The sequence below is a fragment of the Periplaneta americana genome, chromosome 11, assembly GCF_040183065.1.
Source record: "Periplaneta americana isolate PAMFEO1 chromosome 11, P.americana_PAMFEO1_priV1, whole genome shotgun sequence".
Lineage (NCBI taxonomy): Eukaryota > Metazoa > Arthropoda > Insecta > Blattodea > Blattidae > Periplaneta > Periplaneta americana.
The window spans coordinates 80,667,189-80,680,312 of record NC_091127.1 but is presented as its reverse complement, the minus strand read 5'-3'; the positions used below and the strand labels follow the sequence as shown (position 1 = coordinate 80,680,312).

The 13,124-nt window shown below is 33.5% G+C and overlaps 1 protein-coding gene across 2 annotated transcripts in view; it reads left to right on the top strand.

Annotated features, from left to right (window-relative positions):
* Positions 1 to 12,663: 12,663 nt before the first annotated feature.
* Positions 12,664 to 13,124, top strand: part of LOC138709137 (transcription initiation factor TFIID subunit 10-like) — a 65,574-nt gene continuing 65,113 nt past the window's right edge. The window contains exon 1 of one of the 2 annotated variants that reach the window (XM_069839673.1): positions 12,664 to 12,819. The gene's annotated coding sequence lies outside the window, so the exon portion shown is untranslated. Of the gene's footprint in view, positions 12,820 to 12,993; position 13,124 lie in introns of those variants that run through there. The other variant, XM_069839674.1, reaches the window with a different exon arrangement.

Here is a 13,124-nt window from a genome sequence, read left to right as displayed (position 1 = left end):
GACCCACCAAGGTAATATAGCATAATCACAAATAACCTCAAAACTGTTTGATGCAGAGTTTATTATAGTTAGCATTATATGTGATTTCAGTTCTGGAAATATGGGTTTATGATCACAGTTAAATATTGGACATATCATGAACTGCTTCTTTACTCATCCTAGAGAAGAATCTTTAAAACCATTTTGTTTTGTTGATGTACCTCATCTGCTCAAATTTATTAGGAATCATTTTATTAAGCTATAAGCACAGCTCAGTGGGTCAGCCAGTTCGCACCATTGTTAAATTATTTCTAGATAATATTTGCAATTACAATGGACATATAGGCCTACTGTATATGTTTAACAGGTACACATGAGAGAACTAGTTGCTGTTAAACTTCTTGAATATCACCACTGCTGACACACCATTTTACTCACATCATGACTGGATGAACGTTGAGTTCTTTCATGACGACTTCATTTCAAGTCCACTCTGTATGGTCAATTAGGAATGGGACAGTAATAGCCTCAAATAACATTGATACCGATACTTAGTGATGATGAGTATCATCAATAGTATCAAAATTATATTACAAACTTTTGCGATAATATGTTGTTTTTCTTAAAACCATTATTGTCACTTTTCTATAAACCATGTTCGTAATTATCATATTGGTTGTGCCTATAAACTATTTTCTTTTAAACAGCTTTCATTTACCTGTACATACAGGAAGATAGTTAAGCACTTGAGGTCTTACTTTCGATATAAAGTGAAACGAATAGTCTGTGTAGGCCTAACAATAGACATTACTTTTTTTATAGCATTATCAGTTGTAATAAATATGTAGCATAATTTTGAATAAATTAAAATTAAGTTTAAATTAACAAGCTTTTTCAAATCATAAAATGTAATCTTCATTTAAATTATTTATAATTACAGTTTAAGTTTAAAATGTTCTGCAAATAAAAGTTCAGAAGATGCAGCTGAGTAATTAACAAACTGACTATTATCCCACGTTTCTGGGGTACAGTAATTATTTTCTGTTCTAATCTGGCATAAGTTTTAGTTCAGTAATTCATTTCACTTTAGTAACTATAAAAGAATAAATTGTCAAGTATCAGACTTTTAATTTTGATATCAGTATTTTGAGTACAATATTAAAAGATTCTAATACAGAGTTCAATCCCAAGTGCCTCTAACACCTGCCGGCAATCTCACAGCCTGTTGCAAGCCCTTCCCTCTCACAATGGGACCCACTTTCACTGTGAAATACGCAAACAGAAACTACTCTTCAATCTTATGATTAAACTACAGAATTAAAAGTGTAATTAAAATATGTCGGTTGGTTTCTAAAGTGCTGTTTTGGTACTATTTAAGTTAATAACAGTCTGTGTTATCACGTCATTTAATCTTACCTTAGATTACAACAAATGTTCGAATGATTGATTAAATGGTTAACTTACTAGTGTTAATTATATAAACACGTGCTTATATAATTAACATTAGTAAGTTTGCCATTTTATCAATCCTTTGTATTTAAGTGTTAGAAGTAGTATACGCAACATTCAAGATGAAATGTTCGAAGTTATATCCATCTGCTTGCAGACAAGCTTCATATTGTTTCAATACATTGTTAAACATAGGTCCAGTTATTCTTGTGTAATGTTTGGAAGAACATTAAATGGGCGCTCATGTAAATGATATGGTGTTTTCGTACTCCAACAATTGCTTTGGGAATTTATATACCCTAAGAAATGTAGCCACATGGCAGTAAACATGAGAGCTGGATTCATAATTCCATCATGCGTAGACTGCAAGACAGGAACCAATTTACAGAACTGAATTAGTATTGCTATCAAGATTAGTCAGTCTTTTAACCAATGAAATCTTATAGGTACGGTTGCAATTTGAGAAATTTTGTTACTGTATGTGAAGATCCAACTGATAATATACAGTGTGCTCCTGGACGATTGAGGGATCTCCTTGAACATTTTTCTAATGATCTAATTTCTCTTCTGTTAAAACAGCCCTTCTCCACTTTGCTTTCTTGTCCAACACCAACCAGTAGAACAAAATGCCTCATAAAGTCTATCATTGACTTGCTTGGGACAATAAAGTTACACTAGAAAACTTTCTCACAAATTTAAATCTAAACTCACAATAGGCCTACGATCTATACAGTATTTAGCAAAACATCATCATAAATTGCACAACGAAGTAATTATTTATGTAAATAACTTAACAGTTTTTTTAGTACATTCTTTATCTAAAACTTTCTGCCATTCCTTAATGACACTGTTGATATGGGTGAAAGATGACACTACTGACTGTACTTTTTATGGATTCTATACGGTTTGTTTGAATTTGAATTGTAGTATTTATATACAAACTTTGAATTGCCTTAGTTAAATGTTCAGGGATTCCTTGTTTTATTAGAATATTTCATAATATTTTTTCTATTCACAGTATCAAAAGTTTTATGTACAATCAATGAATGTAAGTAGAAATCTTTAGTTCTCTATTTTATACCTATTACCTGATTAATTACAAATACAGAATCTATACGAGATCTACATAAACGAAAGCCATTCTGTTCTCCAACAGGACCGTCACTAGGGGAGTGCGAAAGGGTGCGCAAGCACCCCATAAAAATTGGAGTACCCCTTTCCGCACCCCAAAGGACATTTAATACCCTGATTTGGGCAGTTTATTAAAAAAATACTAGGCATAAGTTATTTTGAAGAACAAAAACAAACATATTCCTGTAAGAGTGTAAAACAAATTTCATTAAACGCGAGAAATAATAACTAGCCATCATTCAAACTGTACATAACATTTGACATTTTACACGATTCACAGTTAAACGCAAATCAACGTTAATCTTATTTTTATTCCATCACTAAATAGCGTTACATCTGCTTGAACGTCGTTAACATTAATATGTATCGGTGCAATACAGTCGACTCGACAATGAACATTCCCGGATGTCAGACTCATTATTGGTAAGCCTATAGGTTATATTAATTATTATTTTTCAATATATTTAACATTTTTATTAAATGAAATTAACATGACTATAATCTACGTAGAACAACAAGACTATTTGTGAAGTTTCAGGAAGATTAAATGAATCTGAATTTTCATATGACGTCATATTAGCTATGTTACGAACTGAGCGCGTATCGCGACAATAATGTACCTATGTAAATCTTTCATCAACGCGACAGTGCAGTATACAGTTGACTTCTAACATAGTGAGTGTGTTCTTACAAGTTACTAGTTTAAATAATATTTTATTCATAATTATAAAATATTAAGTGATTTGGTTGTAAAAAGACAAATTCTACAGTCTGTTATAATATCTACTGGGCAAAACGTAACACTTCGGACTTCTTTTAAAAAATTACGCAGAAACAAAGAAAAGTAAGTGAAGATGAAGATGTTACAATAGAATTTGAAAGTGAAGTGAAAGCGTTAGAGTATAATGTACTCGCGCTTAATGAGAGTGAAAAGGGCTTCCCTCTCGATATAGCTGAATCAGTTTCCGACAATCCTCAACAGTTCGTGTTAAATGAATACCCGAAAAGAACATTTGGGAAGGAGGAGAAAAGAAGTTTCCAATCTGAATGATTTAAAACTTTCCCCTGGCTGGAGGATATTGTTTCCCAAGATACTGCATTTTGTTTCGCATGCCGTTTTTTCCGACTGAGAGTGGTCGTTGTTCGTCTCCAACAAGGAAGGGCGGAAAAAAGCTGAAAAAAAGCACTGTCCGCCGACACAGAGATAAAAAACATGAAAATGTTGAATCACATAAGAAAAGTTGTGCTGCATGGGAAGAATACCGACGCATTGAAAATAAGAGACCCACAAACATCAGTTGGGACCTTGATAATCGAAGCATATACAATTAAGATGCGAAAAAATCGTAGGTTTACTGCTATACAAAGTATCGCTCAGAGAGGCAACAATGAAACCCAAGATAATGAAAACCGCGGAAATTTCTTAGAGTTACTACAGCTAATATCTAAAACAATCCCATTGTAGAAAAAAAAAATTAAAAGAAAGGCCAAAAAATGCTAAGAATACTCATCCATCAATTCAGAATGAAATCTTAAATGCCATTGCTAGTGTTATTCTTGAATTAAGAGCAAACAAATAAACAGCGCTATTTATTTTGCTATTATGGTAGACGAAACTAAAGATGTAAGTAAAACTGAACAGTTATGTCGTCGTTCGTTTTTATTTGAATGACAAAATTCATTATCACTTTTTAGGTTTTAGACTAGCTAGGCTAACTTATTGGACGCCACTTCACTTTGTATATTTTCACTTTGAAGTTATATGTTTTTATGTCAGGATCTGCCACGCATTCCCTTTTTATTAATGTTCAGCATGAAATGAGAAAATCTGTTATAGAACTGAAAGATCTGATTGAGACGAGGTGGATTTGCAAGCAGCAGCCTGCGAAGAAAACATTGCCTGCCATTATTGTCACACTTCATAGACTAGCAGAAAATAGAGGAAGAGGAGATCGATCACAAGAAGCTTATGAGTTACTTAATTCAATAGATATGGAATTTTTAGTTCATTTGTGCTTATTTAGCGCCTTGTTGAAAGATATAAAAATTCATTGATTCTGGTTCACGTTAACACTTTGTTTAAAAAACTTTAAATTGCTTAATGACATGTTAAAAGTGTTAAAATTTTTAAAAAAAGGTTATGTACCTGAACTGATTCTGGTTCATGTTAACACATTAACTGAGTTCGTAGGACACTGAAGACGATGCAGCACCAGTACCAAAACGAGCCATCTGTCTAAGGTACATAACCTTTTTAAAACATTTTAACACTTTTAACGTGTCATTACACAATTTTAAGTTTTTTATGTAAGAATTGTCTCATGTCCTGCAAAGTAAAGATTGTGACACTGGTAGTGAGTACACTTTGATTGAAAGCATTATTGATCGCGTTAAGATTTCACGAAACTATAGGGAAGATTTTAGAAAAATATGGTTAGAAGCTTGTTTACTGAAAGAAGAAAATGGAATTCAAGACAGCAGACGTGGAAGGTCACGCCGTCTTTCTGAGCACTTGGAAGAATTTGTTATGTACAGCACTGTCATAAAGAGAAACTTGAGTCAAAAGATGATTACTATGCGGATGCCTTTCTGCCAATTCTTGAGAAAATTTTTAATGAATTGGAACGCAGATTTTCTGAATATAGCTCAATAATTAAAGGCATGAAGTGTTTGCAACCCGGATCTAAGAATTTCTTGGATGTGAAAAAACTACGTCCCTTAGTGCATTGTTAAGGATGTGATGAACAAAGTGTGGAAGCCGAAGTGAAACTAATCCCTAAAAGAATTGAATGCTATGAGAATGAACATGATGTCACTACTGACAACATTTTAAAATTTGTTAATTTTCTTCAGGAGTATAAATTGGCATTTCACGAAATTCACAAACTTTCCATAATTTCTATCGTAACACCAGCATCTAATACAGGGTGTGAACGTGCATTTTTGTGTTTATGTCGCATTAAAACTTACTTGTGGAACAGAACGGGCATGAATGTCTTAGCAATCTCGCAGTCCTTCTGTAGAGCAGGATATCGCAAAGGCGCTGGATAGTGAGGATCTAATCGAAAAATTTGACGCTGCCCATGGTAATCAATGTATAGCTTTACATTAGGAAACTCAACACACATTCCCAGGTAAGTAGTAATAATAATAATAATAATAATAATAATACAAGTAATATTAATAAACAGATGTATAGTATGCGTGCAAGTGCATGAGAGAACATTTTGGATTTTTTATGTACCACATTTTTAGAGCTCGCACCCCCCTTGCTCTGATCCTGGCGACGTCACTGTTCTCCAAAAAGAATATTATTTTTATCACCCGAAGTAGATGGGATGTAATTTGTGCACACATTTTATATCCACAAATTGAACAGACATCCCTACATACTGACTACAATTTCTTCTATCTCCTTTTTAAAAAACATATAACTAGCATTGCGTTCCATTCTTCTGGTACATGTCCATAATGCCAACTGATATTAGTAGATCTAAAATCCTTCTGATAAAATTTTGGAATACGTATTTGAAGAGTTCCACATTTTATCTATCAGTTCCTGGAACTTTACGATTTTTTAAATATTTTAGGATAATTTGAAGCTCTTCTTCAGTTATGCTATCTACTCCTGATTGATATAGTTCGAATACATAATGTATCTTCCGTTGTTTCCTTGTTTAGCTAATGTATTCACTAATAACATGCACTGTTGCTCACTGTACTTCATTTTAAATCTACCTTGACCTCAGGATCACTGGGCTGCAATAAGAACAAGAGATTACTTCAGTATAACGCGTTCGTTTTCTAAATGCATGTGGCAGGTTTTGATACTAATAATGTAGCGACCGCTGCTGAGTTAAATGAGTGTGGTACAGAAATACCTGACTGCACATCTCCCCTTGCGATCCTAGGCTTCATTCACAACAAAACATCAGTGCTCCAAGCTCAACTGCACTTAGAAAATGAACGAGTAACACCAGGTACCGTGTAATAAGTGCAGCATCAGTCCAACTGCCTGAGTACCAGGAATTGTGAATGGATTTCACCATATAGAATTCCTAAGAGAGAAAGGGCGTTCGAGATTGGAAGCCCTGTATTTTCCCACATTTAACATTATTGTTGTTTAGTCAACTGTCCGAAGGTAGTTTGGAACCTCGTGACACTAATAAGGCGTCACTCATGAGGCAATTCAGACAGGAGATAATGGAGTAGGATGACCAGTTCCTTCCCCCCTCCATTGCATACATTGCTGATTAGCAACATATTTCACTAATCAGACTTAAGATGTATACAAACAGTTGTTCTTCCTCTGACATATATCGTGAAGTGAGACTTTCTTAATTAGAGCTTCTGTTAAATACTACAGTCTGCACAGTCACTGCAATTTGCCACTGAGTGAAAAATATTTAATGATAATATAAATTGCATTTTACATATAATCATAATAACTACACTAGAGCAAGGAACTTTCAAATAACTCAGATTTCAGCGGTTATTTCAAGCATTAAAACAAAAGAATATTGTCACAAAACAAGTAGATCTGATTGAAAAGAGTTTTTGTTCGTAAAACTTGGATCAATTATGCTTAAGGGGTTAGGTACAGCTTACAGCAGTAACATTTTGGAAATATTCAACTTTTTTTTCCCTCCATTACTGTATCTTGTACAACAATGAAAATTAGTATGTGTAAAACACTGTCCTTCTGCTATATGAAAAAATATTTTTACGATTTAAAAAAATTATTTACATTGTTTTTTCAAAATGCAGTTCACTGTGCAGTGATGAAGCGTTTCCCACATAACTTAAAAACTATCCAATATTCTGTGATGACATTTTTTGTGTGTATTTATGCATGTCATATCTACAATATGATGCAAGATTACTTCTCTACCTTTGATAGATTGTCTAATAAAAATAAATTCATTTAAAAATGGTCAAATATCAGTATTTTTTTCTAACACAAAAAAAAATTATTTATTAAGGAATGTAATTTAAAGAGCATGATATTGTAAACATGAGTTTCAGCAATAAAATAAAAGAGAGAGAACATAAAAAAGTTAACAAGTTTATGAGTTATGAGGGAAACGCTTCATCACTGCACAGTGAACTACCACCATTATGAATTTTGAAAAAAAAATATATATATATACTGTATATATATAAATAAATATTTTTCTTTTAATCGTAAAAATATATATTTTTTTTTTTCATATAGCAAAAGGACAGTGTTTTACACATACCAATTTTCATTATTGTACAAGATACAGTAATGGAGGAAAAAAATGTTGAATATTTGAATATTTACAAAAATTTTACTACTGTAAGCTGTACTTAACCAGATATTCAGATGTGATCTATGAGCGACCTAACTTGCCCAATCAATTTACATTAAGACGAATTGTTTTATTGGTAGAGAAATGTATTTCAATAATAGAATACTTCCTGCTTATTTTTTGGAATGACAGTGAAGAATACAAGAATGGAAATTTCAGAATCTTTGCTTCTGTAAAAATCAATTTACATTGCAAGAAAACATTGCTATAATTGTCACATCTGTCGTTCAAAAGTGGTTAGGATATTTCTGGCCATGATGTAAAATTAAATCTCTGCAAGATTACTCATTTGGCTCTGATATTGTAGATATAACATCAGAGTTTAGTTTAGATGGGGATGCCGACGTAGTTCTGCTCTGATATGTGTACCCCCTAGTATCATGGGAGTACGCCTTCTGCTAGGAGTTCGCTTCATATCCTGTGTCAACCTTTTTATATTGATTGTAACTCCTGCTGTCATACTGTAGTGGTGGGTTCGCTTCCTTTGGCACTACAGGGAAGCAGCACCATAGAATGAATGCAATGAATGCCACAAATGTCCCAATAAGTAAAATAAAGTCTTCAATTGTCTGTAAGAATACAGAGAAAGAAATTCTCAAAAGAGTTTGTAGTATATCTATGCAAAATATAACCAGCTCTGAAGAACTAAAATGAAAGTAGCTGCATTTTTATTAATCTGAATATAATATTATCAAAACATGCAATATTGATATAAACAGTACAATTTTACTTAGGCCTACGTTTCTTAGGCCATCTCATTCAGTGGGTAGGTTGCTTGAGTTAAAAGAATTTTGTTAGAAAATGAGAAGCTTGCTTATTTTTTGTCACACAAAATCTGGGGGGGGGGAAAAAAAAAAAAAAAAAAAAAAAAAAAAAAAAAAAAAAAAACAGTTTTTATAACACGAAGTAAACAGATATTAAGAAACTGAGGTAGCCTACAACATAACAATACATTGTTATTAAATAGCCAACTAAAAAAAAAAATTTCAGCAGTGACAAAATGTGAAATTTGGAATATATTTTCGAATCACACGTAACTAAAGCAATCTCCTATATACAATATAGTATAATAGTCTCGCACCATAGAAGTTCAACTATAGGCCTATTTAAAATACACCTGTGTATATACACACACGCACACATATGGACTGAGGCGCATAACATACCCACCTTGATTACCTCCTTAATAAATGTTGATATTTTAAATTAAAAGTGATAGAGTCTTACAAATATAGAATATAATTTATATACAGGGTTTTAGAGAATTACAAGGAAATTGGTTTTCATCGTATTTTTAAATGGCACATTGTTTAAAATAAAGAAGTAAGAAAGAGAAAAAAATAAAAAGAACTAAGGAAGAGACTAGTGAAGTGCTTTGTATGGGGCAGAAACATGGACATTACGACGAAGTGAAGAGAAGCGAATAGAAGCATTTGAAATGTGGATATGGAGAAGAACGAAACATGTGAAGTGGACAGACAGAATAAGAAATGAAGCTATGTTGGAAAGAGTGGGTGAAGAAAGAATGATGCTGAAACTAATCAGGAAGAGGAAAAGGAATTGGTTGGGTCACTGGCTGAGAAGAAACTGTCCTCTGAAGGATGTACTAGAAGGAATAGTGAACGGGAGAAGAGTTCGAGGTAGAAGAAGATATGAGATGATAGACGACATTAAGATATATGGATCATATGCGGAAATAAAGAGGAAGGCAGAAAATGGGAAAGATTGGAGAAAGCTGGGTTTGTAGTGAGAGACCTGCCCTTGGGCAGAACACTAAATGAATGAATGAATTATATTCCTATCAAAAATTAAACTATTAGACATAATAAAAATGACAATGATTTTTGTTATACCTAGGTACATAGTACTGATAGTTCAAGGAATATTAATCAAAACGTTGCATAAAAGAGATTTAAGGTGATATTCGTTTTCTATATGACACTCCACATCAAGAGTCTCTTGTTTAGTACCAAGTGTATCTCTTGGTCCTATTTTTCGGAATGTAGGCAACACTATATTTTATGGGGTGCCACTGGAATTCATGTGACTTTCGTATAGGGAAATCTCCCTGAACACAATCCAGACGTTTTACCCCTACTCTACTGGTGACTTTGATAAACAAAGGAACAGTTAGTTGTAGGTACGAAATCCCCTCTGCACGTTAGCTCATGCAGCACAGATTCCCATTTACGGCACTGGCTGTGAATGTGACGGACTACCTAACGCAAAAAAAAAAAATGTAGGGGCAAGAGTTACACTATATATATATATATATATATATATACACTCGCTCTCAAAATTGAGTGTACAGCTTCTTTATTAACATAAATCTTCATATATATACACGACTGCAGTTATTTAACTGAATTAAACTTTTACCGTACGAACTCAGAGAAGAGGACATGGAGATGGAGCACCCGGCTAATTGTGAAACTCTTAGGACATTTGTGGACCTTCCATCAAAATATTGGGAAGCAAGAAGGATGATGACTTCATTGTTAAATCCAGAGCATTAGAGACAGACACACACGCACGCACACACACACACACTCTTTTACGAACTTAAGTTATTATTATTATTATTATTATTATTATTAGCCTATTATTATTATCATAATCATTATTATTATTATTATTATTATTATTATTATTATTATTATTATTATTGCCATCCATGTAAATGTATTGACAAATAGACTACAGTGGATATAGTGGACTTTATGTTGTCAGCAAACAGCTGGATACATTAAGAAGATTGATTAATTGTCGATTTTTATTGTTCAAGTATACTCTATATGTGGTTGGTATCCCATGCCATAAAGGCAGAAGGAGTTGCTTTGGAAATTTTGAAAATAAATTATCATGATCATTTTCTTTGTATACATTGCTGTATACAGTGGAAACAAATGTATAAAACAAAAAACAGTGTCTTTTAGGTGTCACAAAACTAAGTACCGGTATACACTTTAATTACACTGTAGCAAAGCATGTATTCATTACTGGGTGACACTTTCTTTAGCTTTTACAACAGCAGCCAACCTTATGGGCATGAACCATACATACTTCTGGGTTACTGCAGAGCTAAGTTTTTGCCACTTTGTCTGCAGAATCCTTTTTCAATTCAGTTTCTTTTCATTTCTGCTTACTTTATGCTTCTGCTTTCCTTTTTCTGATTCCTGCCACAGATTCTCGATGGAATTCAAATAGGGAGATTGTGGTGGAATCTCCAGTCTCTTCCGTATGTTGAACAATATCCATTTCTTCACAATATGAGCAATATGCTTGGGGTCATTGTCTTGTTGAAAATACTGACTTCTGTGAGATGTATATAGTGATAAACACAAGATTTTAGTTAGCACTCACAAATACTTTCAACATAACAATTGTTTGATGTTTTAGGTACTTCTAAGTATATTCTAATACACTGTCGCAGTTCACTTCCCTTACTTGTTATCAATATAAATAAGCTTAACATCCGAGAGTTCAGGATGCAATACCGTACTAGAGAAACGGAGCATTTCCCTAGTAATTCGCCCAGAACTTTTCGTATGTTACGTTGGTACGGTAATTAATAGAGAGAGAAGAGAGATGTGCCTCCTTCATTGAAATTCTTCTTTGTTGATAACACAAAATCTGTATAAGTTACCGGTACGTTAATTTTGTGAGTCCCTATCTATCCTTTGATTTCGTGGAAACAACACATAAATAAGTAAAAGCATTCATTTAGGAGATATTCAAGGTACCGTAGCCCTAATGTTAGACGCATCATATATATCGTATAATACAATAATCCGAGACGCGACAACCCATGAAGAGCCAAGGCCAACCAGCCGACTGCTGGCTTCACGCTGCCTCCACAGAGGTGACGATCATCCAACTAGAACGGGGGTATCGTGTGGTTAGCACGATGATTTCCCCTCCCTCCAGCTGTTATAGCTGGTTTTTAGAAACCGGATTTGGCTAGGCCTAGCTGTCATAGCTCCCAAAATTCATCACGATGCTAGGTTGGAACCGGTCCCATACATTGGCCGAAATTCCCTGGTAAAATTCCTTCCCCATGAGATTCGAACCAGCGCTCATTCAGTAACTCGAGTCCTAGCAAGATCCCTCAGACCACGACATTAGCAGCGCGAGAACACACACACACACATACACACACGAAATTATACATTCATGGTAAAACCAGAAAGATGACAGAATTAATGAACAACCAAAAATTATAATCACAAACTGAAATTACTTACTGGTTCTTCGCCTAGGAGAACAGAGTTCATAAGATACATGAAATCATCAAAAGGTGTCATATTGTCAGAATTTAGTTAACCATTATTTTTTGTTATTTTTTCATGGCAAATTGTGATGCTATTCCTTTGAATCGATTTACTTCCTATTCATAATCACCTGAAATGATAACAGTTGTGTAAAGATCACATGCAATTCTTCACATCTAACATTACCAGAATAATATGTTAATACATCATTTTGGGTGTTCACATTATTCAATAGCTAAATGCAAACATTATCGTACATGATGATTCTGTACAAAGTGTAAATCTTGATTAAAATGAAGTATTATAATGAGAAAAACTGAGAAACACAATTTTGACAGTTTTGCGTTTGCAAATAGTTTCAGTAACAATATTTTCATAGTGAAATAACATTACGCAATTGATATTTTAGTTATTTCACATCACAGAATTAATACTTTTTATACGGCATATATATTAAAAATTCTAGAATCTCTCTAATTTTTCTCATTTGGTAAATGATATTGAAAATTGTCCTTTACAGATATTACAAATTGGAAGTATGTATGTGTAATTTTTCATACATTTAAATCCGGAAGCAGGTGGTGACAGAAATATATAGTGTTTACGAAAGTGTTCCGGTCTGATTGTCAGAAAAAGGAAACAATAGTACTTTGCTGGTAAGTGTTTTTGTCTATTTCGTCTTGCTCACTTTATTAAAGAAAATTTAGAATGAAATTGTTTTTTTGCTGGTTTTCAATATGGCTTGTTGAGTAGTCATCGCTTGCGAAATACGTTTAGCTTATGCTGACTATTTTTAGCTGTCAAACAAGTTTTTGCATATTAATAGCTCAACGGTGCGACATCTGCTTTTAAAACTTTCAATCGGCACTGTAACATTTATTCAAAACTTCATTGCTTAGAAGTACGGATACGTTCTTAATATAAAACAGTGCTAAAGTGCGAAGCCTAACCTTAAACTTCG